This window comes from Cervus elaphus, chromosome 26, assembly GCF_910594005.1.
Source record: "Cervus elaphus chromosome 26, mCerEla1.1, whole genome shotgun sequence".
NCBI classification, from domain to species: domain Eukaryota; kingdom Metazoa; phylum Chordata; class Mammalia; order Artiodactyla; family Cervidae; genus Cervus; species Cervus elaphus.
The window spans coordinates 41,967,631-41,992,736 of NC_057840.1; the positions used below are offsets into that span (position 1 = coordinate 41,967,631).

General features: G+C 42.4%; 1 long non-coding RNA gene across 1 annotated transcript in view; it reads right to left on the minus strand.

The window, feature by feature from the left end:
* Nucleotides 1-14,414: 14,414 nt before the first annotated feature.
* LOC122684352 overlaps nucleotides 14,415-25,106 on the minus strand; it is a 59,061-nt gene continuing 48,369 nt past the window's right edge. Inside the window, exon 5 of the long non-coding RNA XR_006338001.1 lies at nucleotides 14,415-15,020. This is a non-coding gene — a long non-coding RNA (uncharacterized LOC122684352). The remainder of the gene's footprint in view (nucleotides 15,021-25,106) is intronic.

A 25,106-nucleotide genomic window follows, 5' to 3' on the forward strand; every position in this document is an offset into this window, starting at 1 on the left:
TCTTGTGTTTGCTGACTGTATAGAGCTTCTGCACCTTTGGCTGCAAAGAATATAATCAGTCTGATTTCGGTGTTGACCACCTGGTGATGTCCATGTGTAGTGTCTTCTCTTGTGTTGTTGGAAGAGGGTGTTTGCTATGACCAGTGCGTTCTCTTGGCAAAACTCTATTAGCCTTTGCCCTGCTTCATTCCATACTCCAAGGCCAAATTTGCCTGTTATTCCAGGTGTTTCTTGACTTCCTACTTTTGCATTCCAGTCCCCTATAATGAAAAGGACATCTTTTTTGGGTGTTAGTTCTAAAAGGTCTTGTAGGTCTTCATAGAACCGTTCAACTTCAGCTTCTTCAGCGTTACTAGTTGGGGCATAGGCTTGGATTATGGTGATATTGAATGGTTTGCCTTGGAAATGAACAGAGATCATTCTGTTGTTTTTGAGATTGCATCAAGTACTGCATTTTGGACTCTTTTGTTGACTATGATGGCTACGCCATTTCTTCTAAGGGATTCCTGCCCACAGTAGTAGATATAATGGTCATCTGAGTTAAACTCACCCATTCCAGTCCATTTTAGTTAGCTGATTCCTAGAATGTCTACATTCACTCTTTCCATCTCCTGTTTGACCACTTCCAATTTGCCTTGATTCATGGACCTAACATTCCAGGTCCCTATGCAATATTGCTCTTTACAGCATCGGACCTTGCTTCTATCACCAGTCACATCCACAGCTGGGTACTGTTTTTGCTTTGGCTCCATCCCTTCATTCTTTCTGGAGTTATTTCTCCACTGATCTCCAGTAGCATATTGGGCACCTACCAACCTGGGGAGTTCCTCTTTCAGTCTCCTACAATTTTGCCTTCTCATACTGTTCATGGGGTTCTCAAGGCAAGAATACTGAAGTGGTTTGCCATTCTCTTCTCCAGTGGACCACATTCTGTCAGACTTCTCCACCATGTCCCGACCGTCTTGGGTGGCCCCACACAGCATGGCTTAGTTTCATTGAGTTAGACACGACTGTGGTCCTGTGATCAAATTGGCTAGTTTTCTGTGATTATGGTTTTAGTGTGTCTGCCCTCTGATGCCCTCTCGCAACACCTACCATCTTACTTGGGTTTCTCTTACCTTGGACGTGGAGTATCTCTTCATGGCTGCTACAGCAAAGCACAGCTGTACCCTACCACTACGCAATCCTCCTTAGAAGAGCCTTAGTTTCCATAGTTGCCAGGAGGCCCCTCACCTGTGACATCCTGGCAGGTCAGGGACAGGATGGACAGACAGATGGCAGTGGGGTTGGGGTTTGGAGGGGGAGGGGGATGTTCTGATCATGGTGGTTGGGGATGGATTTAACCAGGGTGGAGGGTAAGGGTGGGCAGACACTTCCACAGCCTGCTTCAGCAACAGTCTCTACCCCATTTGATATTGTTTTAGTGGTCCATTTTCAGAAGAAAAAAATAAACATTAAGTCCCTCATATGTTCAGTAGAACTTTAAGAACTCTACCTTCAAAAAAATGAGTTTTGTTGTTATTACAAAAAGAGAGACTCTAGTGCTCATATCCTGATGAATTCTAAAATGCCTGTCCCACTTCCTCTCTCTGTACCCCCTTCTCCATTCTCTGCTTGCATTGGTATGTCAGTTGGATTATTGTGGACCAGTCAATTGGTAAACTGGGACTGACTTTTTCTACTGAATCAATGTCAGTGTGATGAACTTTGCCTCTTCATGTGTACTGCCTCAGAAGTGACATTGCATGACAAAAAACTATTTTCTAATAAAAATATGAATGAAAACCAAAATCATATACTAAAATAGAGAATGAAAATAACAGACTGGAAGCGATCTCTGTATGATGTCACGGTGGTTGCAACAAGAAGTAAGAAGAAAATTGAAAAGCAGAGGGACTGATTTTCCTTGTGATTCTTCTATCTCGGGGTTCCAGCCTCTGAAAGGCAGGGGCTGCTTGTTTGATGCAAAATGTATCCGTGACCTTGGGCAAATTATTTAAGCACTCTAAGTCACAATTAACCATTTTAATAATGTGCCTACCGGGAACGCTACTCAATGCACTGCAGTGATTTGAATGGGAAGGAAGTGCAAAAGGGAAGGGGTGTATGTATGTATGGCTGGTTCACTTCACTGTACAGTAGAAACTAACATAGCATTATCAAGTAGCTCCAATAAAAATTAATTTTAAAAAATAAAGATGAAGAGGAATGTAAGTGGTAGAATCCAGGGTTAATAAACTAAAACTGAATTTTTAATAGAACACCTAATATGTAGTAAGTGCTATAATAAATACAACTTGATGATTAAAGACAAGTAAATAAATAAATAATGCCCATATGAATTCCACTTTACAGGGCTGTTGTGAGATTTAACAAGACAACACATGTAAAGAATGGTCTTTAGCACATAGTAATTGATCAATAAATGAAATTTTAAGGTGGTAAAACTACCTAAAATAACACTCTGAGGTAAACTTCTTTTCTGAAAAAACTGTCATTATATGTCAAATTACTATATGTGAGTTTGTAAAGCAGTTTAAGTCATCAGCATCACTCATAAGTATTTATGATATCTCTGCTCTGGAAACAGTGTGTGTGTGTGTGTGTGTGTGTGTGTGTATACATGGTGGGTGTTTTTGTAGCAGGGATGGGCCGTGTTTGTAGGGGAGGTGAGGAGCGGTATAGGGCAGGTTTTAAATACAGGTGACACTTGAGTTAAGCTTTTAGTTTCCAACCTTGTTGAAGAGACAAAATCTGGGCCTAAAAATTAGCAACAGATCAAATGTTTTTCAAATGAATGATAGAAAGAATAAGCCTCCAGAAGAAGAGAGGAGGGGGAGGTCAGTCCTGGCCAGAGGGGCCCTGGAGAGCTTAACTTAACACAAGGATCTGCACTCACCCTGAAAGAGGCAGATTCCACAGGCAAAAAAAGAGGAAAGGAGACCAAAAAGCTTTTCTCCTCCTGAATCTGCAGATCAAGAACCTAAAGGTCAAGAAGTCATGAATGTCCCTGCCAGAGACAGCAGCCTGGGCAAGAAGGATGGAGAAGGGTCCACATCAAGGACAGGGGTGTGGTCCTACAGGCAGGATCCCCAGCATGCCCGTGGCTCTGGGGCCAACGACCCCATCTCTCATGACCGGCAGGCACTTTGCAAAACAGAGTCCTATATTAACGCACACGTGTGGAATCTAGAAAAATGGTATTGTTGTTCAGTCGCTATGTCATGTCCAACGCCTTGCAACCCCCGGGGCTGCAGCATGCCAAGCCTCCCTGTCCTCAACTATCTCCCAGAGTTTGCTAGAGTTCATGTCCATTGAGTCGGTGATGATATAGATGAACTTATTTGCAAAGCAGAAATAGAGACACAGACATAGAATGAGTGTATGAACACTGAGGAGGAAGGGGGAGTGGGATGGATTGGGAGATGGGGATTGGCGTATTTACACTACTGTGTATAAAATAAGTAACTACTGAGAACTTACTGTGGCGCCCAGGAAACTCTATTTAGTGCTCCGTGGTGATCTCAATGGAAATTTTAAAAAGAGGGGATATATGTATACATATATATGGCTAATTCACTTTTCTGTACAGCAGAAGCTATTAATAACACAATGCTGCAAAGCAACTATACTCCAATTAAAAAAAAAAAAAAAAGAGTCCTGGGCAGCCTTAAACAGTTCGCCTTCTGAAAATAGATCCCCTCATACTGCACTGCAGGTGGTAGCCTGCCTTCATGGTGCCCAGGGGTAACAGGAGATGTGCTGTGGGCCTTGTACAGTCCAGCTCCTCACCCCACCCAGTGTGAACCATGTCTCTGAGTGAGCAAAGGAGAGATTTTCACACTTTCACAACCTGGCTTCGCTGCTGTAGCAACCTATGGCCTGATTGTAAATGGCAATATCCTTTTAGCCCTAAATAATCCTTATTGTCTTTAGAATTTGGAAATGTTATTAAAATTTGAACATAAGAGAATGACATTTATTCCACCTCTGTGAATTAGTATTAACACTATCCCACCAACCCACATTTTTCCACACCCACCGGCACCTTCTGGAATGTCCTTGAAATGAATACAGGGTGTGATGTTAATTTTATGTGTCATCCTGACTGGCCTATGGTACCCAGTTTTTCAGTAAAGCACTAGTCTAGGAGTTGCTGTGAAGGTATTTTGTAGATATGCTCAGCATAAGGTGACTTATCCTGCGTAATGTGGTTGGGCCTCATCCAATCAGTTGAAAGCCTTAAAAACATTAACATGGTTTTCCTTAAAATGAAGGAATTTTCTGACTCAACTATAGCATAAGAATGCTGCTTGAATTTCTAGTTTGCTGGTCTACCCTACAGACTTCGGACTTTCTAGCCTCAAATCTCTCTCTCTCTCTCTCATTTCTGTGTACCCTATTGGTTCTGTTTCTCCAGAGAATTCTGATTTGTATCCCCTTAAATAATCTCACAGGATCCAGAAAAAGGATAATTTGGGAAGGTGAAAGTAGTCCACAGTGGGGCAGGGGTGGCCGAGTCAGATAAGCAACTTCCTTCCTGCCCAGGACACGTGGGCCTACTGACCTCTGAGTGCACCAAGCAAGAGACGCTGAGACACTTCTACAAATGTTACAAGTTTGCTCTCTTTTCAAAAAGACAATTGATTTCACACTTAATGAAAAGATACGACAGCCATATTTATTTACTGCAACAAGATCGGGTAATGATAATGTTTTCAGTTTCCATCATACTAAACTGGGTACTCAAAAACAGCATTAAAATTGGTCCTCTTCAAAGTTTTTCCAGATGATTCTTCCTCTTTGATGGAAATGAGGTTCTATCCCATCCCATGCTGTTCAGGCTGCCTCTCACTTGAATACAATCTCCTCAATCCCGCTCAGGAAAACCCCTTTCTCCCCCTTCTCCAGTCTCCTACATGATTAATGAAAGGTCTTTATCTTCATAGTTTTAACTAATGGCTAATTCCTCACTTCTGTAGTGTTAGCCAAAAGAAACTACTCTTCATTAAGGCCGCTTTGATGTGCGTAATCAGCCATTTCTCTTACATTTGAAATGTCTTCATTCTTGTAATATTTTCGTGGCTACAGCAGCTGTTGGACATTTCCTAGTTTTTGCAGAGCTTTGCAGCTGTGGAAAAATCCTTACCCAAGGTTCTGCAGCTTAGTTTAATGCAGATGTCTGGACCTGGTGCGGTTAGCATAAAAATTCAATGGCAGCAGTGATTATTTTTTATTATTGTAATATACGGGAAGAAGAGCCTGGCTTCCCACTTGGAAAGTCCCACGGTGAGGCAATCAAGTTTCCACCTCTGACCTCTTCAGACACTGGGATGGGGAACCTTGGGGTTTGGGGCTGAATTGAGGGTCAGGGTCAAGGCCCTGAGGCCCTGTGACCTGGGCTGGGAGCCCGAGGAGCAGAGCTGAGGTCACTGTTGGCCTTGGCACCCGGGCTCCTGCGTGTCCACTGGAGCTGGCGGCAGAGACTTGCTCTCATCCCAGGTGGGAGGGTCATGCTTTTCATTTGTTTTTCTGGTCCCAATAGAAACATTTTCTGATTGAGACGCTTGAGAGAATCCTTCACACAGGAAATCTGTGACAACACCCAGAGATGTATGGTTCATCCTCTTAAAAGGAAGTAAAAATGTCTCAAGTGTATTTGCACTAAGCTCCCCCTGGTTCAGGAGACTCCCCATGTGCAGGATCTCAGGTCAGCACTGCCTCCTATCCAGGCTCTAAATCAGAGAGTCGACAGGCTTTCATTGTGATGACTCAGTTGCTCAAGCACCTTTCCCTTAAAGGGGTGACATGATCTTTTTGAACCTGCTGTTGTTATTTGGTTGCTAAGTTGTGCCTGACTCTTTGTGACCCCATGGATTGCAGCATGCCAGGCTCCTCTGTCCTTCACTATCTCCCAGAGTTTGTTTGAACTTATGTCCATTGATTCAGGGATATCATCCAACCATCTCATCCTCTGTTGCCCCCTTCTCCTTTTGCCTTCAATCTTTCCCAGCATCAGGGTCTTTTCAAATGTGTCAGTTCTTTGCATCAGGTGGCCAAAGTATAGGAATTTCAGCTTCAGCATCAGTCTTTCCAATGAATATTCAGGACTGATTTCCTTTAGGATGGACTGTTTGGATCTCCTTGCAGTCCAAGGGACTCTCAAGAGTCTTCTCCAACGCCACAGTTCAAAAGCATCAATTCTTCTGTGCTCAACTTTCTTTATGGCCCAACTCTCACATCCTTACATGACTACTGGAAAAGCCATAGCTTTGACTGGATGCACCTTTGTCGGTAAAGTAATGTCTCTACTTTTTAATAAGCTGTCTAGATTTGTCATTTTGGTTCATCAGGGGTTGCCACTTCCAAGTTCACATTTTACCTGATCTCCAAGTGAATTGCGGTGGGGGGAGTGAGTATGAAAAGTCATTTTGAAATTTCCTTTTTTTCTAGCTTCTAAACTAATCTACAGGGAACATGATTTTGTATCTATGACATCTTAGGATATTTAAAATGTTTCTCATCTTGCAGACAAGATTCAGGGTGTGAAAGGGTGATGGATAGAAGGACCCCCAGCAGAGTGAGGAGCGTGGTGGACGGTCAGGGAATCTCTATAGATACTCAGGGACTGAAGAGCAGTTTTAATAATCAACTCAAAGAGCGTCATGGACCATAATGTAAAAAGACTTGTCCTCCCACCCCAGGGAAGAGCAGGGCAGGATGAAGAGAACCCAGAGCCTGGTGGGCTGAGGACCTGACCTGAGGAACTCACAGGACACTTACAGGAAACCATGACTAAGGGCAGTTAGAGTTCATCCACCTTCAACAGCAAGTCCAGCAAGGAGTTACCACAGTGGGCTGGTTGGTTGGTTTTTCATAGAAACAAAAACTGCTGGGTTTTCTGTGGTACTTTAGTATTCTCCTTATGTTTTTTCTTTTTTTTCCCAGTGAGGAGGAAGGCCCTTGTTCTACCAGACCCAACCACCCAGCGTGTGGCCACACTCAACCTTGCTACCTGTCCTGCCCCTGAAGGGTTCTCTGGGCCTGGGGCTGGACACTGTTGGGGAAGCCCCTCAGAGAAGCCTCTGCACTCACACACCTGATGAGATGGGCCGGCGGGGGAGGGAAAGGCCTCCTCACGTTCCGCCCCCCTCACACTGCGTCAGGACCCCAAGGGGATTCCTCAGAGCCCAGGGCTGCAGCCCCCGCGGAGGTCAGCACGTGGTTGAAGCATACGGTGAGGACGGCCAGGTCTAAATTCCAGGACCAGGAGGCCCGTTGGCTGTATGAACCCATCTCCAGAGCCTCTGCTCCCTGTCAACCACTGTATGTGGCCAAATATGGCATGTGATTTTAGGCACTCCCCACAGTTACCACCACCACCCATGCTCCCACTACAAATTCTTCTACACCTGTCTGAGGAGGGCTATCCCTTAGTACTGACAGAAGTCAGTACTTTAGAGTGAGAGTCCTCTACTAAATACATTTGGCAGGGGGGCAGAGCAGATTATTCACTGAACCACTCACACTTCATTTATCACAGATTAACTCATTAGACACCAGAAAAAGGCCTGGAAGGAAGGGACCAAAAAGGATGGACACAATTTTGATAAAGGAAGTAAAGCAAAATATTCCACAAAGAGAAGGGTGGGAGCAGGGTGGCCCGATATAAAAGCTGTGGCAGGGAGACTCCAAACCACAGAGGTCCCAGGGCAGTGAGTCAACAAATGGTTCTAACCAGTCCCACTTCCTCTTCACCTTTAAAGACCTTCAAATCAGCCCCATACCACTTGAAGTCCCTCCCCAACTTTCACAGCTCTGCAAAGCCAGCCAGCAGATACAACAAAAGTAATTAATTAAATAGATACTTGATTCAGTTCAGTTCAGTTGTCACTCAGTCGTGTCTAACTTTTTGTGACCCCATGAATCACAGCATGCCAGGCCTCCCTGTCCATCACCAACTCCCAGAGTCCACCCAAACCCATGTCCATTGAGTCAGTGATGCCATCCAACCATCTCATCCTCTGTCATCCCCTTCTCCTCCTGCCCTCAATCTTTCCCAGCATCAGGGTCTTTTCAGATGAGTCAGCTCTTCGCATCAGGTGGCCAAAGTATTGGAGTTTCAGCTTCAACCTCAGTCCTTCCAATTAACACCCAGGACTGATCTCCTTTAGGATGGATTGGCTGGATCTCCTGGTAGTCCAAGCAAATCTCAAGAGTCTTTTCCAACACCACAGTCCAAAAGCATCAATTCTTTGGTGCTCAACTTTCTTTATAGTCCAAATGATACTTGATTAATACGTAATAAAAGTCAGTGTCTCTGGATTTTGTGTTACTCATGCAAATAAATTTCAAGCACTAAATGAGCTCTTCCCAGCACCCTGCTTTCCAGAAAGCATCCTTTGAGCAGTGGTCAACTAAACAGGGTGGCCTTCTTCCAAAAACCTCCTACGTTCCTGGGGCCCCCTTTTCCAGCCTCAGAAAGCTTTGCTCACCCAATTCAGGTGAATCAGCAAAGATCCCAGGATGAATCTTTGCCATTATCCTAAACAGTGTGTGTGCAAATATCTGCTTAACATCAACAACACAAGTGTTTTGAAATGACAGTGACAGATAACTAGTCAGTGGGTCAATGTGGGGCTGCCCAGGTGCTGCAGAGAACAAGGGTCCCCTGAGGGTAAGGTTGCAGGGGAGGCGGGAGGGGAGGAAAATGGAGAGGACTCTTGTTCATCCCTATTCTCTGATCCACTAGCATCTCAACACTGCAGAAACTACGAGGTGTTGGCTTTATTAGTGGCATGCAGGTTACAGAGAGGTCATGGGACATGCATTTCATAACCTCTACCCCTCGCTGAACATTAAGATCTTCAAAGGACTTCCCTGGTGGTACAGTAGATAAGAATCTGCTTGCCAATGCAGGGAGCATGGGTTTGATCCCTGGTCCAGCAAGATTCCACATGCTGTGGAGCAACAAAGCTCATGCATCACAACTACAGAGTCCCCACTCTAGGGTGTGCAAGCCACAACTACTGAAGTCTGTGCACCTAGAGCCTGTGGTGTGCAACTAGAGAAGCCCCTGCAATGAGAAGCCCAGGCACCACAAGGGAGAGTAGCCCTGCTCGCCACAACTAGAGAAAGCCTGTGTGCAGCAAAAAAACCCAGGGCAGCCAAAAAATAAATAATAGTTAATTAATTTAAAAAGATCTTCAAGATCTGTGCTCAGGACCTTACACACATAGTCTCGTTGAAGCATCACATGGATTCTGAGAAGTCGATGCAATTATGATCAACATTCTGCAGATAAGGACATTATCTTCAGAGAGGTCAAGTCAACCTACTGAGAGTCACAGTCAGCACTGTGACCCAGGCGGGTGTGATTCCAAAGCCTGAGCTCTAACCACCAGCTCACACAGCCTTGATCTTTTGCCAGTCACACGCTCCCCTGCCTTAATCCTGGCCTCAGGTGAACCCTAATAAGTCTCCATGGTTCACATAGGAGGCTGTCTCTGCCTGGTTACCACATACTCCTCAGGGTCAGGAGCTGTAATACATCCTGCCTGGACCAAAGGTCTTAGCTGACTGTAACAGGAAACAATCATTTAAACCAGACACTGAAAAATTATCTGCAATTGAATTAAGCACAGAGAGCTGACATTTCCTTTCATTTATGTTATGGACACAGTCTTTCTTCAATATATTTGGCACATAACAATATCTCCTTTATGACTCCTTTAAACACGAGCTCATTTAAAGATTCATTGCATTTATTAAGTTTCAGCTTGAAGTGTGGCTGGCCCATTAGGCTTCCCTGGAGAGCCAAAATTTGACCACCGAAGCAAAGAGAACATTAAATAAAGAATTTCCCAGAGGGCTTATGTGTGTCTGTCAGTGGCTGGATGATGGTTGTATAGTATTCTGGGATGTCAATCACACACTCGCCCCATTAGAGTTCAAGCATCTAAAATAAATAGTTGTCTCCTCTTTGAGTCACACTTTCTTTAGTATCTGAAATGGAATAGTAACTTCATTCTATATCTCCACCTCAACCTCTCCATTCTATTTAAATCATCTCTCTTGAAGTCATTTATTTTATGCTATTCCAAGCTCCTCTGGTCTGGCCAATTTATTAAAGGAAACACTCACCTCATTCTTGGAAACTCTCAGTGGGAAAATAAGATTATTCAATTCATGCTAAAATCTCCAGGAGTTGTTAACAACACAAGAATTTTCCTGCCTGTCTTACCCAAATGCAAAATTCTAAATAGATATATCTTATATTTAGATTTTTTTACAACATTAAATTTACATATCATCTGTATTTACTTATACAGTGTTTTTTTTTTTTTTTTTTTTTGACCTCGTGGACTGTAGGCCACCAGGCTCTTCCGTCCATGAGATTTCCCAGGCAAGAATACTGGAGTGGGTTACATAGTGTTTTAAATTCAAATTGATTTAGAATTAAAAGAGATGCCTTAAGATGATTACGTGTTGATTTTTCTCTTTATTATTTTACACATTTCAAATATACATATAGAGAAACTTCTTTTTCTCATCGGATTGGGGTAACTGGTACCAGATTTACCATTACACCACAAACAACTACGATATGGATGGGTGCTCAGTCATGTCTGACTCTTTGTGATCCCATGGACTGTAACCCACCAGCCTCTTCTGTATGTGAGATATCCCAGGCAGGAATATTTGAGTGGATTGCCATTTCCTCCTCCAGGGGATCTTCCCGACCCAGGGATTGAACCCACGTCTCCCGTGTCTTTGCCACTGAGCCACAGGAGAAGCCCAAACAACTATAAGTCTGAACCAACATGACTACTTTGTTTTTAGGGACTGAACAATAGGCTTTGCCACACTGGGATCCCAGAGAAAAGGGAAGTACACAATGTGAGCCCAATGTTCATCCTCGCTCTCTGGGGTGAGATCTTAACTGGGGTCTGAACTGGGGATAATTTCTTAACTTCGGGCATCAGGAGGTGGAATTCAGAGTAGGGCAGTCCTGTTGTTGTTCAGTTGCTATGCCGTGTCCAACTCTTTGTGACCCCGTGGACTGCAACACACACACACAGGTTTCCCTGTTCTTCACTATCTTCTAAAGTTTACTTAAACTCATGGCCATTGAGTCTGTGATGCCATCCAACCATCTCATCCTTTATCACCCTCTTCTTCCTCCTGCCCTCAAGTTTTCTCAGAATTAGGTCTTTCCCAGTCAGTTGGCTCTTCGCATCAGGTGCCCAAAGTATTGGAGCTTCATCTTCAGCGTCAGTCCTTCCAATGAATATTCAGAGTTAATTTCCTTTGGGACTGACTGGTGTGATCTCCTTGCTATGGATTTTCCAGTAGTCATTTACCAATATGAAAGTTTGATCTAAAGAAGGCTGAGTGCCCAAGAATTGATGCTTTCAAATTGTGGTTCTAGAGAAGACTCTTGAGGGTCCCTTGGACAGCAAGGAGATCAAGGAGGGAGGTCCTCCTGAGATAGGAAAGCATAGTTTGGGTTTCAGGGCTTAGAATTTAAGGGAGAAGGGTGTTGCCCTGGGGAAGAAGGAAGATAGAAGTGGGAAGCAGCAAGAATGTATATAATAATTCTCTGTGGGTCCTTGGTCAGGGGCTGGCTTCAATATTGTTCCAATAGGCTTAGCAGAGAGAGTTGCTACAAGGTTGAAAGAAGAACAGACATACTAAAGATACACAGTTCTTAAAGAGTGTGGAATTCCAGCTCAGCCACAGTGGAGAGACCTTATTAACATCTCAAGTACTCAGCTGAGGCACCAGAAAGGCTAATCCTTAGGTATAAGTACAGCTCTGGAAATTAAAGGCCGCTTGTATTGTCCAAAATGTCCAGCATAGTAACAAAAATTTTTAGACATGTGAGAAGCAGAAAGCTTTCCCCCACAATCAAGGACAAAAATAGTAAACAGAAACAGACCCTGAAATGACCCAGATACTAGAATTACTATATAGGAAATATGAAACTGGTATAATAAGTATGCTGAAAGTCTTAAAGGAAACTATGATCTCAATAAACAAAGAGATAGTCTCAGCAGAGAAATGGAAACTATAAAAAAGAAACAAATGGAAATTCCAGAAGTAAAACAACCAAATTTAAAATGAAAATATGAAATAGTGGTCAGATTAGATATGACTGAAGAAATGGCCAGTGAATTCAAAGGCAGATCCATATAAATTACCCAATCTGAAGAACAGAGAGAAGTAAGAGCAAGACAAAATAGAGTTTCAGTGACCTATGGGTAGCAAATGATCTAAAGTGCATGTAATGAATCCCAGAAAAGAAGAGGAAGAATAAAAGCAGGAAAATATATTGGAAGAAAGTATGATCAGTATGGCAAAAACCATTACAATATTGCAAAGTTATTAGCCTCCAATTAAAATAAATAAATTAATTTAAAAAAAGAAAAATCAAGGAGCAGGGGAAAAAAGAAAGTATGATCAAAATTTCCCTAGATTTGGTGAAAACACACCAACTCACACAGCCAACATGTCCAGAAAACCAGGCCAAGCTGGATCATAGTCAAAAGATAAAGAGAAAATTTTTAAATGGAAGGGAAGATAAAATAGAGTGGGAAGAAATGATCTGTTACATTCAGAGGAACAATAATTCAAATTATGGTTAACTTCTCATCAGAAACAACAGAAGCCAGAAGACAATGTTATGAAATTTTTAAAGAGATCTTTTTTTAAAAGAGGACATATTCAGATAAATAAAAGCTGAGAGAATTAATTTCCAGCAGAATTTCATTATAAGAAATATTAAAAGAAGTTACTTAGTATGAGAAAAAATGATATCAGAGGGAAACACAGATATATAAGAATGATTAGAGAACATACAAAAGTTAAATATATGGATAGATACAAAAGAAACATCTTTTCTTCTCTTAATTTCTGTAACAGATAAATAACTATTTAAGTAAAAATACTAGCATCGTAAGATGAGGTTTATAACATATATGTAAAGTAAAATACATGACTTAAAACCAACCATATCAATAATTACATTGAGTAAAATGGACTGGGCATTTTAATTAAAAGGTGGAGATTATAAAGCAAAACCCAACTATCTTCTGTCTGTAAGAGATATACTTAAAATATAAGGCACAAACAGGTTGAAAGTATTAAGAAGAGGATGGAAAGATAAAGCAAACAAACAGTATATAAGCACTCAGAAACTAGCATGACTCTATTAATATTAAAGTAGATTTTAAATCAAGGAGTGTACAGAAAATAAAGAGGGACATTTCGCAAAAACAAAAGGATCCATTGAAAAGGAAGACACACAAATATACACATAAGCTATCTGTATGTGTATAAGCATGTGTTTCTATTTTAACTATTATTTCTCCATTCCACCCTACTTCAGAACACGTTTCTGTGACCCAGAATCTGGACAACCATTACCCATGTTTCTCAGACTCTTGCATTTAGGGTTCTGTATGTGACCAAGGATGAGAACCATCAGACGGTCTTGAGTGAATTTTGGATGGCAGAGTGAGGCAGACGCTGTGCTTCCAAGAGGCACAATCAAAGATGTGCTTAGAGCCTTTTTATATCAGTGTTAGTGGAGGTATCAGTGTCTAGTAAACCTTGGGAGTGAACTGACAAGGAATAGGGCATACTACTGTGGGTCACAGAAAGTCCTAGAGGCAGCAGACACATCAGCTTTCCTGACGGTGGCTGCCTCTCCATCACAGGGTCCCTTTACTGTGGGGTTGTGCTTCTGGAGCCAGGGGCTTCTGAATCATTGAGAAGTCAGCAGTCTCTTGGTGGGTCAACGTTGCTGTGTGCCTTTGGGACACATTTCCTGAAAACTCAGCACGAAGTCTCTTTCCTCAGCACTGCCGCTGGTTCTCTAAGTCAGTTAAAGACCTGTACTAAGTTCTTTGAAGGTAAACTGTACCCCTCCAAGCTCCTCTGGCCGTGGGATTCTCCAGGCAAGAAGACTGGAGTGAGTAGCCATTCTCTTCTTCAGGAGCTCTTCCCAACCCAGGGATCAAACCCAGGTCTTCGACATTGCAAGCGGATTCTTTAACGTCTGGGGCACCAGGGAAGCCCGTGTAAAATAACTAGAGGGTTCTGTTTTCAACAACTTAACCCTCACAGACACAAGTATGATCTAGCCTTGATTATCCAATATAGACTAAACTAACCATTTGTAGTAATCAGAACCTGTCTGGATATTATTCCTACTTTCTTCTTTAAGTGAATTTCTCTTGTCCTTTAAGACCTAATTCTTGCTTCTGTGGCAATATCTCTGGTTTTGCAGGCTTACTTATAACCTCTTCATCTATGTTTCCACCACATTTTGCCTGTTCGGTTTTTAGTGGATTCTTACAGTGCATCATACTATTTATTATTTATAGTGTATCATGTAACAAATGCTTTTCTCCTTCAATAGTTTATTCAGTCTTTGAGATGACAGCATATCACATTCATGCCTATATTCCCTCTACCTAACGAAGATATAGTATACCACACATATTCAAAATTGTTTATTATGAATGAATGAATAAATAAGTAAAAACCTGATAATACAAACACCTGTTTTCAAGTGTGTGTGTGTGTGTGTGTGTGTTGTGTGTCTTCCCCACCCACCCTCCAGCCTCTGTTTTTTCTCTTTGTATCAAAAGTTTCTGTTACTTTTAGGCTATTAGGCAAAGCCTGAAGCTGAGATCTTGTCTGCTTCTCATGGTTAGTCTGGTGCATTGCGAGTTCAGAGCAGTGGAGACAGAACTACTTGAGTGTGTTGGCCTCTTGACACTGGAACTCCAGACAAGCACTTTGAAACTGAGTTATGTGGTCCATAAACTGATTTATGTGGCCTTCTTTGGTCTGATTGCCTTTTTACCTACTTCCAACATCCATCCTCAGGGAGCTGAATTAGAGTTGCAGCTCTGTGGGCATGTGACCAGGGTATCTCTCTGCCACCAAAGGAGAAGCTTCTGGTTGAAAAACTCTCACTCATCACAGCAGGACACCCTGTTCAAAATCAACTTTTTGAAAACACGTTGAGAGAACATGAGTGAGAAAACACTGCAAGGAGGCACCATTTCCTGTGATGTCGTAGGGCTCCAACCCTCCTCCCCCAAATACCCAGGACCAGTGAGGGAGGCAGACTCAGGAATCGTGGGCCCGAGGACATCACCCTCCTCCCACATTCACCCAGCATCTCACCTCCCCACTGCACAGCTTCTCTGCGTGGACAAGAGGCTGCCGGGCACCCAAAGGTAGCTCACAGCTTACGACAGAGGGCGGCCCTTCGTGCCCGTCTCCCGCCCAGATCAAGAGAGTTTAACTTTGAATAAAGAACACAAGTTTGGAACTGACAGGACTGAGTCATTACAAAGACAGGAGCTGAACACTCAGGAGCCCAAAACCAAATGAAAAGCAGCCTGGAGGCCCACGTGCCCTGCTCTCACACTGCTTATGGGATTCACAGGGAAATTATTGAGAGTCTATGTGGCCAACTGCTCCTTGAAATCCTGATTACGACAAAACTGTTAAGTGTCCAAGAGAAGAAATACAGGGAGAGGTGCAGAATTCAGGATTAGCAGCCAGCACAGCTGGCGGGGCGCTGGACAGGGTGAAAGCCTCAGGTAAGGTGGGTTGGTTTACCCCAGCTCAACCTCTGGAGGTGTCAGAGCGTTCCACAGCCTCTCAGGGGACGTGCACAGATACAGTGCTCTAAAAACATGCCCTGTCACTGTGAAGGCATTTTTTAAAATCAGTGTTTCACCAAATTACGTTGGATTCTTTTGTGTCTTTGTAAAAACTAGTTTTCTGTAGGTGTTTTTTGTTTTTTCCCCATCCCATGGCTGAACTTATATTTTTAGGGCACAGTGACAGACTTTCAGAGCAACCACTGTAAAATAGGATAATCTCATAAGCTGCTCCTTACAATCATCTGTCAGCTGAAATAACAGGCTCACAGCTGGCCTGAGTCTCAGTCTCCACCTCCCCAGATCCAGGTGCTTCTGTGAGAACCCCCTGGTCCCCCAGCCCCAGACTTTGTGAGAGAAGTTGGTACCCAGAAACACAGAAGTGACCTGAGACAGAACCAGAACTGGATCTCAGAGACATTGTGGCGCTGATTTGTGGCCCAGCATCCACAAGCATCAGCTGATCAATATATAACCCCAACATGTGCCAGACTTGGAATGAGCCCTTTTTCATGAAGAATATCAATTAATCCTCACCACCCTCCTACAAGACTGACACTATTATTAAGCTCATTAACAGATGGATGAAAGGAAACCCGGAAGGATTAAGTGTCTTTTCCAAAGTCAGCTTCTGCTGGGAACCCAGAGAGGTGTGCCGGGCTGACCATGGCCCGTGCATCCAACCATGTCACCTGATCCCCTAAGCCCACGAGGGGCGCCAAGATGGACCCAGACCCTGGCATGAGATGTTGAGAGAGGAAGACCCTGTGAGGTCTTCTGGCTGCCATGCCCAGAGCTGCTTGCTCTGTTCCCCTAGATTTTGCTGTGGGCCCCTCTTCTGCACCCCCCCCCCCCGCTTCATCTGTATCACTGACCCCAAACTACCCTCTCAATGCACTGAACTCAGCGTTCCCAGTTTAAGTTTTCTCAATGGCTCATTGGACACAGAGGCTGCTTTTAATTCAGTCATGTCTGTAATCAGTTGGTCCCATGAACTAAGTCATGAGTTTCCACATGGGCCAGTTGCTGAGTTATTCACAAATGAAACTTGGCCTTGTGCACATGAACCACAGCAGCCTTTGAAGGAGCTCTGAGTCCCACTCACTTTGTCTGGAACGGGTGCACAGACGTGTTGATTTCTGCCCTGGCCAGCAGCTGGGAAAGATTGCCATCCTAGTTTTGCAAGTGATGGTGATGAATCATAGCTCCAGCTCTCTCCAAGGCAGGTGCCAAGCTGACCTAATCTTGAGGTGAGGCAGGGGGATGGGCCCACCCCCTTCTGTGGACATTTCTGCTTTACATTTCCAGCGGGTTTTATGAAGTCTGAATGTCAAGGGCCCCACCGTTTGTTAATAGACTCACTACTAATGTAAGGAAAGAAAAAATGGAGGCAGACAGAAAGTCAGTGAGTTCATAAAGCCGCCCACACACCTGTTGGGCCAGAGCTTTGGGTTCAGTCAAGCCCCGAGAAGCCCACATTCCTATAATAGGTCTCCGAGGACAGCCTCAATCATGAACCTCGTGACTGTTGGCCTTCTGAGGAGGAGGAAAGAGGAGAAATCATGGGCAGAATGTAAGCCTCTCCTAATGAGATCTCAGAAACGTTTCTCCAAACAGTCAGCTGGAGGCTTGGGTCTTGGGTCTGTAGGAAGCTGGGCAGGAGAAGGGGTGCTGACTAAAGGGGAGGAGAGATTATTTTTCAGGCAGAAGGGTTCACTAAGTCACGATGACTTGGCTCCTGATCTGGCTGGTGACTATTCAGATGCTCAGAAGTCCCAGAGGAAATGAGAATGGGGAAACGAAGATAAAGAAGAGTGGGAAAAATGAAGTCTGAGACTTGTAATAAGGCCAACAAGTCACCAGATGATTTGCTTTTGTGCCTAAAATATTTAACAAAATACTTCATTAATGGAATAATATAGCCCTGGTGCCTCAGACGGTAAAGTGTCTGCCTAAAATGCGGGAGACCTGGGTTTGATCCCTGGGTGGGGAAGATCCTCTGGAGAAGGAAATGGCAACCCACTCCAGTATTCTTGCCTGGAAAATCCCATGAGAGGAGCCTGGTAGACTAGTCCATGGGGTCGCAAAGAGTCAGACATGACTGAGTGACTTCATACCATATGTTGGTCATCAAACATAATTATAAAAGACATAGCTGAGAACCAGCACTGAACAACCAGAGCCAATACCTTTGAACTGACCTAGTTGTTTCCTCCTGATTGACCTGTGATAAGGAAAATCCTAAAACTTGTGTTTATCATTGCACCTTTTAAAAATAGTTTACACATGTATCTTTCAACAGTATGTGGCTTGTTTTTGAGCCTTATAAAAATGGTACCATGAAAATAGCTAGCTAGCAGGAAGCTGCTGTAGAGCACTGGGAATTCAGCTCGGTTCTCTGTGATGACCTGGAGGGGTGGGATGGGGTTGGGAGGGGGTTCAAGAGGGAGAGGATGTATCTTAGCGTAGCTGATTCACATTATTGTACAGCAGAAACCAATGCAGCATTGTAAAGCAATTATACCCCAATCTTAAAAATAAATGGAAAATAAAATAAGAAGCAGATCTGCCCCCCCCAAAAAAGGTACCATAGTGAATATACAACCTTCTTTCACTTGCTTATTGCACTCAGAATTTTTTCCAAGATTCATCCCGTTTGTTATATGTTGCTAAATTAATTCATCTTCCTTGTTATTTAATATTCCATTGTATGGGTGTCCAATACATGTATCCAGTCCTAACAATGAACGTTAATAAAATTAAAAGATGCTTACTCCCTGGAAGGAAAGTTACAACCAACCTAGACAGCACATTAAAAAGCAGAGACATTACTTTGCCAACAAAGACCCATCTACTCAAGGCTATGGTTTTTCCAGTAGTCATGTATGGATGCGAGATTTGGACTGTAAAGAAAGCTGAGTGCCAAAGAATTGATGTTTTTGAACTGTGGTATTGGAGAAGACTCTTGAGAGTCCCTTGGACTGCAAGGAGATTCAACCAGTCCATCCTAAATGAAACAGATCACCAGTCCAGGTTGGATGCATAAGACAAGTGCTCAAGGCTGATACAGTGGGATGACCCAGAGGGATGGGATGGGGAGGGAGGTGGGAGGGGGGTTCAGGATGGGGAACGCATGTAAATCCATGGCTGATTCATGTCAATGTCTGGCAAAAACCACTACAATATTGTAAAGTAATTAGTCTCCAACTAATAAAAATAAATGAAAATAAATAAATAAAAGATTTTTTTAAAAAAAAGGAGATCAGTCCTGGGTGTTCATTGGTAGGACTGATGTTGAAGCTGAAACTCCAATAGTTTGGCCACATGATGTGAAGAGCTGACTCATTTGAAAAGACCCTGATGCTGGGAAAGATTGAAGGTGGGAGAAGGAGATAACAGAGGATGAGATGGTTGGATGGCATCACCAACTCAATGGACATGAGTTTGGGTAAACTCCGGAAGTTGCTGATGGACAGGGAGGCCTGGCATGCTGCAGTCCATGGGGTCTCAAAGAGTCGGACACGAGTCAGCGACTGAACTGAACTGAACAATGAACATTCGGGCTGTTTCCAGGGTTTTTGCCCTAATGACACTGTTAAGGATGCAGTTGTATCTGTCTTCCAACCCCCATATGCAGATGTTCTCTGTGGTGCATGTACCCACTCCTGGGAGTGGAATTGGAATTTCTGACTTGGAGAGCGTGTTAAGCACTTTCTCAGCTTTAGAAGATAACGCCGCATTTTTCTCCAAAGTGACTGTACCAGCTTCCATTCTCACCTCTACAGCATTTAGATCTTCTCCAGTACTTAGTGTTTTCAGCTGTATTGATTTTTGTTAATACAGTTCAGCCAAGGTATATATTGTATGTTCTTGGTTTACATTTCCCTGATTTAAAAAGATATTGACTATATTTTGTATGCTTACTTGCCATTCATACTTCCTCTTCTGGATGCTTATTTGCCATTCATACTTCCTCTTCTATAAAATATCCAGTTGATTTTTTTATTTCGTTATTTCTCTTTTCCTTGGGCTTCCCTAATAGCTCAGCTGGTAAAGAATCCGCCTGCAATGCAGGAGACCCTAGTTCGATTCCTGGGTCAGGAAGATCTGCTGGAGAAGGGATAGGCTACTGACTCCAGTATTCTTGGGCTACCCTTGTGGCTCAGCTGGTAAAGAATCTGTCTGCAATGCGGGAGACCTGGATTTGATCCCTGGGTTGGGAAGATCCCCCTGGAGAAGGGAAAGGCTACCCACTCCAGTATTCTGGCCTGGAGAATTCCATGGGCTCTATAGTCCATGGGGTCGAAAGAGTTGGACATGACTTTCACTACACTGACAACATGAAGGAATTTTTAATGTACAAAGAGTAACCATCACTTGTTGCTTAAATGTTTTAAAAAAACACATTCTAGACAGGAGCATGTTTCATTTTATTTTTACTATCTATTTCATTTTATTCTTACTCACAGAAATCCTTCCTTTCAGTGCAGTTGAGTATATCAATTTTTCTTTTATAGTTAATGCTTAGTGTAAACTTCTCTGCCTCCAAAGTCTTAAAGATACTCTCCAGTATTTTTTTCTTAAGGTTTGAGACTTTTGCCTTTCATATGAAAGGCTTTACATCCATCTGGAGTTGATTTTTGTGTATGGCACGATGTCTGGGTCCAATTTCATTTTTTCCCATCTAGGTAGCAAATGGTCCCAACAGCACTTACAGAACAGTTAATCCTTTTCTAGTAATCTGCGCTGCCACCTGTATCATATTTCAAATTCACAAAAGGCGTGGGACTGTTTTTGGTTCTCTGTTCTGTTACATGGGTCACCGTGTCTCTCACTGAGCCAATACCATACTATTTCAGTTAGCCTTACTTAATTTTTTTACTTTTATTTTTTGCAGCCCATAATAAATTTATTGTGTCTTTAAGACACTGCAATGTACACTCCTCTCCCAGAGAAGGTTCTTTCAGAGACCAGGAATCATTATCCAAATGGGTTGCTCATTTGTCATTTTCATAGGCAGCTGGATTCTTCCTCTTGGATTTCTCAGACTCCTGCGTTCCCCGTGTGTAGATAAGATAAAACACTAGGAAGGGCGGTGCAAAGCGAAAGATGCACTCCAGACTTCAACACAGCACGTTGGCGACGCCCTTGCTGAAGTAGTGCAGGAAGGTGTGCTGCTCAGACGGCAAGCTATAGGTGATCACGTGGCTCATGTCAGATGCCCAGGCTCATGGTCCACAGTCATGGCGCCGAGGTCACTTCGTCCTCTGCAGAGGAGAATTCACCTGCACATGTGCTCGGTCACTCAGTTGTGTCCGACTCTTTGTGACCCCATGGACTGTAGCCCACCAGGCTCCTCCATCCATGGGATTTCCCAGGCAAGAATATTGGAGTGGGTTGCCCCATGCCCTCCTCACAATCCACCTATCTACCCTCACTTTAAACATAGATACCTCTTCAGACCTTTTCCTTTACCTTGTTTTTCCTCTTTGTTAGTGTGCTGATCCTATTACACTAGAGCCTTTGTTTTCCATTTAAATTGTATAGAAACTGCTGTGTTCCTTGAAGAACTGTTACACATTTGAGACAATTGATTTACTAGATGGTAAGTCAACACATACACACACACACACACACACACACACAAAACCATGTTCTCTCTCTCCATTTATTTAGAACTTTGATATCTTTTAACAGAATTAAAATGTTTCTTCACACAGCTCTGACATAACTTTTGTTAGATTTCTAGTGCCTAATTTTGAAAACAGGTGTGTTACAGCAAATAGTAGCTATTGCTATATTTTATAAATTGTTGCTGGTGTTTTATAAATGCAGTCAACTTTTTATATCAATCTTTTCCAAAATTTATATATTTTAATTGGAGGCTAATTACTTTACAATATCGTGGTTTTTCCCATACACTGACATGAATCAGCCACGGGTGTACATGTGTCTCCCCATCCCAAACCCCCCTCCCACCTCCCTCCCCATCCATCCCTCAGGGTTGTCCCAGTGCACTGGCTTTGAGTGCCCTGTTTCATGCATCACACTTGGACTGGTCATCTATTTCACACATGGTAATATACATGTTTCAATTCTATTCTCTCAAATCATCCCACCCTCACCTTCTCCTACAGAGGTCCAAAAGTCTATTCTTTATATCTGTGTCTCTTTTGCTGACTTGCATGTAGGGCCATCATTACCATTTTCTAAATTCCATATATATGTGCAAATCTACTGTAATGGTGTTTTTCTTTCTGACTTACTTCACTCTATATAATAGGCTCCAGTTTCATCCACCTCATTAGAACTGACTCAAATGCATTCTTTTTTCATAGCTGAGTAATATTCCATTGTGTATAAGTACCACAACTTTCTTAGCCATTCATCTGCCGATGGATATCTAGGTTGCTTCCATGTCCTAGCTGTTGTAAACAGTGCTGCGATGAACATTGGGGTACACGTGTCTCTTTCCATTCTGGTTTCCTCAGTGTGTATGCCCAGCAGCGAGATTGGTAGGTCGTATGGCAGTTCTATTTCCAGTTTTTTAAGGAATCTCCACACTGTTCTCCATAGTGGCTGTACTAGTTTGCATTCCCACCAACAGTGTAAGAGGGTTCCCTTTTCTCCACACCCTCTCCAGCATTTATTGTTTGTAGACTTTTTGATGACAGCCATTCTGACTGGCCTGAGATGGTACCTCGTTGTGGTTTTGATTTGCATTTCTCTGATAATGAGTGATGTTGAGCATCTTTTCATGTGTTTATTAGCCATGTATATGTCTTCTTTGGAGAAATGTCTGTTTAGTTCTTTGGTCCATTTTTTTGATTGGGTCGTTTACTTTTTCTGGTATTGAGCTGCATGAGCTGCTTATATATTTTGGAGATTAATTCTTTGTCAGTTGTTTCATTTGCTATTACTTTCTTGAATTCCGAAGGCTGCATTTTCACCTCGCTTATAGCTTCCTTCGTTGTGCAAAAGCTTTTAAGTTTAATTATGTCCTATTTGTTTATTTTTACTTTTATTTCTATTACTCTGGGAGGTGGGTCATAGAGAATCTTGCTGTGATTTATGTCAGGGATTGTTCTGCCTATGTTTTCCTCTAGGAGTTTTATAGTTTCTGGTCTTACATTTAGATCTTTATACATTTTGAATTTATTTTTGTGTATGATGTTAGAAAGTGGTCTAGTTTCATTCTTTTACAGGTGGTTGACCAGTTTTTCCAGCACCACTTGTTAAAGAGATTGTCTGTTCTCCATTGTATATTCTTGCCTCCTTTGTCAAAGGTAAGGGGTCCATAGGTGCATGGATTCATCTCTGGGTTTTCTATTTTGTTCCATTGATCTGTATTTCTGTTTTTGTGCCAGTACTGTACTGTCTTGATGACTGTAGCTTTGCAGTATAGCCTGAAGTCAGGCAGGTTGATTCCTCCAGTTCCATTCTTCTTTCTCAAGATTGCTTTGGCTAGTCGAGGTTTTCTGTGTCTCCATGAAAATTTTGGAATTATTCTAAATTTTGAAATTGTTCTAGTTCTATGAAAAATACCATTGGTAGCTTGATAGGGATTGCATTGAATTTATAGATTGCTTTGGGTAGTATACTCATTTTCACTACATTGATTCTTCTGATTCATGAACATGGTATATTTCTCCATCTATTTGTGTCATCTTTGATTTCTTTCATTAGTGTTTTATAGTTTTCTATATATAGGTCTTTTTTTCTTTAGGTAAATTTATTCCTAAGTATTTTATTATTTTCGTTGCAATGATGAATGGGATTTTTTCCTTAATTTCTCTGTTTTCTCATTGTTCAGCTCAGGTCAGCCGCTCAGTTGTGTCCAACTCTTTGCAACCCCATGAATCACAGCACGCCAGGCCTCCCTGTCCATCTCAAACTCCCGGAGTTTACTCAAACTCATGCCCATCAAGTTGGTGATGCCATCCAGCCATCTCATCCTCTGTCATCCCCTTCTCCTCCTGCCCCCAATCCCTCCCAGCATCAGGGTCTTTTCCAATGAGTCAACTCTTCACATGAGGTGGCCAAAGTATTGGAGTTTCAGCTTCAGCATCAGTCCTTCCAGTGAACACCCAGGACTGATCTCCTTCAGGATGGGCTGGTTGGATCTCCTTGCAGTCCAAGGGACTCTCAAGAGTCTTCTCCCACACCACAGTTCAAAAGCATCAATTTTTCGGTGCTCAGCTTTCTTCACAGTTCAACTCTCACATCCATACATGACCACTGGAAAAACCATAGCCTTGACCAGACGGACCTTTGTTGGTATATAGGAATGCAATGGATTTATGTATTAATTTTATATCCTGCAACTCTACTATATTCATTGATTAGCTCTAGTAATTTTCTGGTGGAGTCTTTAGGGTTTTCTATGTAGAGGATCATGTTACCTGCAAACAGTGAGTTTTACTTCTTCTTTTCCAATCTGCATTCCTTTTATTTCTTTTTCTTCTCTGATTACTGTGTCTAAGACTTACAATGTTGAAGTCACCACTACTATGTTGAATAGTAGTGGTGAGAATGGGAACCCTTGTCTTGCTCCTGACTTTAGAGGAAATGTTTTCAATTTTTCACCATTGAGGATAATGTTTGCTGTGGGTTTAACATAGATGGCTTTTATCATGTTGAGGTATGTTCCTTCTATGCCTGCTTTCTGGAGAGTTTTTATCATAAATGGGTGCTGAATTTTGTCAAAGGCTTTCTCTGCAGCTATTGAGATAATCTTATGGTTTTTATCTTTCAATTTGTTAATATGGTATATCACATTAATTGATTTGTGAATATCAAAGGATCCTTGCATCCTTGGGATAAAGCCCACTTGGTCATGATGTATGATCTTTTTAATACATTGTTGGATTCTGTTTGCTGGAATTTTGTTGAGGATTTTTACATCTATGTTCATCAGTGATATTGGCATAGTTTTCCTTTTTTGTGGCATCTTTGGTTTTGGTATTAGGGTGATGGTGGCCTCATAGAATGAGTTTGGAAGTTTACCTTCCTCTGCAATTCTCTGGAAGAGTTTGAGTTACTGGTGTTTTATAAATGCAGTTGACTTTGTATACCAACCTTAAATCCAGTTATCTTGTAGAAACACTCTTAATGAGTTTTCTATAGATACTTTGAGGCTTTTTAATGTAGATTGAACTGTATCACCTAATAAGCAATGATAGTTTTGTCTTTTTCTTTTCTTACCTGCTTGACTTGTAATGTTATTCTCTTACTGTGCTAGCTATTATTTCTACTGTCAAAAAGATGGTGATTGTGGTATCCTGGTCTTGTTCCTAAATGATATCCAGTTTGAAATTAATGCTTCTAGCATTTCACCATTGAGAATAATGTGGGCTCTGATTTTGATACACACCATTGATTAATCATTAAGGAAGTCTCTTTCCATTCTTAGATTACTAT